The sequence below is a fragment of the Rhinoderma darwinii genome (genome assembly GCF_050947455.1).
Source record: "Rhinoderma darwinii isolate aRhiDar2 chromosome 1 unlocalized genomic scaffold, aRhiDar2.hap1 SUPER_1_unloc_17, whole genome shotgun sequence".
NCBI lineage: Eukaryota > Metazoa > Chordata > Amphibia > Anura > Rhinodermatidae > Rhinoderma > Rhinoderma darwinii.
Window position 1 is genome coordinate 107,501 of NW_027461653.1, and position 5,000 is coordinate 112,500.

Here is a 5,000-nt window from a genome sequence, read left to right on the forward strand (position 1 = left end):
TGTATTCTATATGATCACGTTGTGTTTTGCTGGGACGGGAAGGGGTAGAATGTATGGTGGTTGGACAGGGTCATACAGAAAACATTGCACTGCCTAGAGTGAAAAGAAAGAGTCATCTCCTATTTGGCAATTAGAGCCACATTAGCATATTTAGAAAAATGATCATAACTTTGCAAATGATACACGTTTTAAAAAAAAAAATCAAACCACACAGTAATTATCAGCAGCAAAGCGCCTATTAGATTAGTAAATAGGGAATTAATAAACTGGGTACAGAGCCTCTTTAAATGTAGGGTCCGGCATCTGATTAGTGACAGAGCAGTGGAGTACGGCATAATCACGATATGACTGCAATTAAACTTCTTTGTTACCTAGCACAAGCGTATTACCTTATTTTTATCGCTTCACGGAGGCAAAAAATTCAAGATGTAGTCGGCAGGATTTGAAACTCCGCGGGGAGACCCCAATGGATTTCTAGTCCATCGCCTTAACCACTCGGCCACGACTACAGATAAAAAAAACTCTGCCCCAAGACCCTGCTGAGCTCAGTAAGTTTATCATTGGAAGCGCAGAGGTTGCTGCTGTCGAAACTAAAGGCATTAAAAGACAGCCAGACTTTGGGTGCTTACAAAACAGCCAGACTTTGTCTCCAGGACAAAAGTAAGGAGGAATTCTGCATCTTTCGGATGTCGCCAATAGACCAGAAAGAAAGGAGAAGATTAAGTAGATTCCCCAGTATAATTATTATAGGCAAATTCTGGCCACGGAAGGAGATTTGTCCAATCATCTTGCAAGGGAGAAATGAATTTTCTGAGGACGTTTTCTAATACCTGGTTTATTAATTTAAAAGTTATGAGCTTTTTTTCTAAATATGGAAAGGAGCCTTTATTAGACAACTGGGAGGGAGGTAACACCAGCGATTCTCCTGAGGTGGAGCTATCTCACAGCCTCTGACACTGTCCAATCGGCATGAAGTTGCTTCACAGTGTAAATGACTAAAGCTGGAGGGAAGGGGGATCAATTCAAACAGCCATATCTCGGGCTAGGGACTACCTAGAACAGTGGTTCTGGTGGCATATGAAAGAGGAGATTCTAGTCTTTCATATGACACCAGGACCGCAGTTCTAGCTGTGTGAGAACCCGAGATATGGTCAGTTAAACACACAAGTGGTTATAGAAGCTGTATTCTATATGATCACGTTGTGTTTTGCTGGGACGGGAAGGGGTAGAATGTATGGTGGTTGGACAGGGTCATACAGAAAACATTGCACTGCCTAGAGTGAAAAGAAAGAGTCATCTCCTATTTGGCAATTAGAGCCACATTAGCATATTTAGAAAAATGATCATAACTTTGCAAATGATACACGTTTTAAAAAAAAAAATCAAACCACACAGTAATTATCAGCAGCAAAGCGCCTATTAGATTAGTAAATAGGGAATTAATAAACTGGGTACAGAGCCTCTTTAAATGTAGGGTCCGGCATCTGATTAGTGACAGAGCAGTGGAGTACGGCATAATCACGATATGACTGCAATTAAACTTCTTTGTTACCTAGCACAAGCGTATTACCTTATTTTTATCGCTTCACGGAGGCAAAAAATTCAAGACGTAGTCGGCAGGATTTGAAACTCCGCGGGGAGACCCCAATGGATTTCTAGTCCATCGCCTTAACCACTCGGCCACGACTACAGATAAAAAAAAAACTCTGCCCCAAGACCCTGCTGAGCTCAGTAAGTTTATCATTGGAAGCGCAGAGGTTGCTGCTGTCGAAACTAAAGGCATTAAAAGACAGCCAGACTTTGGGTGCTTACAAAACAGCCAGACTTTGTCTCCAGGACAAAAGTAAGGAGGAATTCTGCATCTTTCAGCTTTGACAATAGCCTCCTTTGCTTCCTTTTAAATGCGCAGGAAGTCAGCATGGGACAGATTAGCTGCTGGGACCTCAGATAAAGTTGGGACTGATAGAGCAACTTTCGGATGTTGCCAATAGACCAGAAAGAAAGGAGAAGATTACGTAGATTCCCCAGTATAATTATTATAGGCAAATTCTGGCCACGGAAGGAGATTAGTCCAATCATCTTGCAAGGGAGAAATGAATTTTCTGAGGACGTTTTCTAATACCTGGTTTATTAATTTAAAAGTTATGAGCTTTTTTTCTAAATATGGAAAGGAGCCTTTATTAGACAACTGTGAGGGAGGTAACACCAGCGATTCTCCTGAGGTGGAGCTATCTCACAGCCTCTGACACTGTCCAATCGGCATGAAGTTGCTTCACAGTGTAAATGACTAAAGCTGGAGGGAAGTGGGATCAATTCAAACAGCCATATCTCGGGCTGGGGACTACCTAGAACAGTGCTTCTGGTGGCATATGAAAGAGGAGATTCTAGTCTTTCATATGACACCAGGACCGCAGTTCTAGCTGTGCGAGAACCCGAGATATCGTCAGTTAAACACACAAGTGGTTATAGAAGCTGTATTCTATATGATCATGTTGTGTTTTGCTGGGACGGGAAGGGATAGAATGTATGGTGGTTGGACATGGTCATACAGAAAACATTGCACTGCCCAGAGTGAAAAGAAAGAGTCACCTCCTATTTGGCAATTAGAGCCACATTAGCATATTTAGAAAAATGATCATAACTTTGCAAATGATACACGTTTAAAAAAAATAATCAAACCACACTGTAATTATCAGCAGCAAAGCGCCTATTAGATTAGTTCGGAAATAGGGAATTAATAAACTGGGTACAGAGCCTCTTTAAATGTAGGGTCCGGCATCTGATTAGTGACAGAGCAGTGGAGTACGGCATAATCACGATATGACTGCAATTAAACTTCTTTGTTACCTAGCACAAGCGTATTACCGTATTTTTATCGCTTCACGGAGGCAAAAAATTCAAGATGTAGTCGGCAGGATTTGAAACTCCGCGGGGAGACCCCAATGGATTTCTAGTCCATCGCCTTAACCACTCGGCCACGACTACAGATAAAAAAAACTCTGCCCCAAGACCCTGCTGAGCTCAGTAAGTTTATCATTGGAAGCGCAGAGGTTGCTGCTGTCGAAACTAAAGGCATTAAAAGACAGCCAGACTTTGGGTGCTTACAAAACAGCCAGACTTTGTCTCCAGGACAAAAGTAAGGAGGAATTCTGCATCTTTCGGATGTCGCCAATAGACCAGAAAGAAAGGAGAAGATTAAGTAGATTCCCCAGTATAATTATTATAGGCAAATTCTGGCCACGGAAGGAGATTTGTCCAATCATCTTGCAAGGGAGAAATGAATTTTCTGAGGACGTTTTCTAATACCTGGTTTATTAATTTAAAAGTTATGAGCTTTTTTTCTAAATATGGAAAGGAGCCTTTATTAGACAACTGGGAGGGAGGTAACACCAGCGATTCTCCTGAGGTGGAGCTATCTCACAGCCTCTGACACTGTCCAATCGGCATGAAGTTGCTTCACATTGTAAATGACTAAAGCTGGATGGAAGGGGGATCAATTCAAACAGCCATATCTCGGGCTGGGGACTACCTAGAACAGTGGTTCTGGTGGCATATGAAAGAGGAGATTCTAGTCTTTCATATGACACCAGGACCGCAGTTCTAGCTGTGTGAGAACCCGAGATATGGTCAGTTAAACACACAAGTGGTTATAGAAGCTGTATTCTATATGATCACGTTGTGTTTTGCTGGGACGGGAAGGGGTAGAATGTATGGTGGTTGGACAGGGTCATACAGAAAACATTGCACTGCCTAGAGTGAAAAGAAAGAGTCATCTCCTATTTGGCAATTAGAGCCACATTAGCATATTTAGAAAAATGATCATAACTTTGCAAATGATACACGTTTTAAAAAAAAAAATCAAACCACACAGTAATTATCAGCAGCAAAGCGCCTATTAGATTAGTAAATAGGGAATTAATAAACTGGGTACAGAGCCTCTTTAAATGTAGGGTCCGGCATCTGATTAGTGACAGAGCAGTGGAGTACGGCATAATCACGATATGACTGCAATTAAACTTCTTTGTTACCTAGCACAAGCGTATTACCTTATTTTTATCGCTTCACGGAGGCAAAAAATTCAAGACGTAGTCGGCAGGATTTGAAACTCCGCGGGGAGACCCCAATGGATTTCTAGTCCATCGCCTTAACCACTCGGCCACGACTACAGATAAAAAAAAAACTCTGCCCCAAGACCCTGCTGAGCTCAGTAAGTTTATCATTGGAAGCGCAGAGGTTGCTGCTGTCGAAACTAAAGGCATTAAAAGACAGCCAGACTTTGGGTGCTTACAAAACAGCCAGACTTTGTCTCCAGGACAAAAGTAAGGAGGAATTCTGCATCTTTCAGCTTTGACAATAGCCTCCTTTGCTTCCTTTTAAATGCGCAGGAAGTCAGCATGGGACAGATTAGCTGCTGGGACCTCAGATAAAGTTGGGACTGATAGAGCAACTTTCGGATGTTGCCAATAGACCAGAAAGAAAGGAGAAGATTACGTAGATTCCCCAGTATAATTATTATAGGCAAATTCTGGCCACGGAAGGAGATTAGTCCAATCATCTTGCAAGGGAGAAATGAATTTTCTGAGGACGTTTTCTAATACCTGGTTTATTAATTTAAAAGTTATGAGCTTTTTTTCTAAATATGGAAAGGAGCCTTTATTAGACAACTGTGAGGGAGGTAACACCAGCGATTCTCCTGAGGTGGAGCCATCTCACAGCCTCTGACACTGTCCAATCGGCATGAAGTTGCTTCACAGTGTAAATGACTAAAGCTGGAGGGAAGTGGGATCAATTCAAACAGCCATATCTCGGGCTGGGGACTACCTAGAACAGTGCTTCTGGTGGCATATGAAAGAGGAGATTCTAGTCTTTCATATGACACCAGGACCGCAGTTCTAGCTGTGCGAGAACCCGAGATATCGTCAGTTAAACACACAAGTGGTTATAGAAGCTGTATTCTATATGATCATGTTGTGTTTTGCTGGGACGGGAAGGGATAGAAT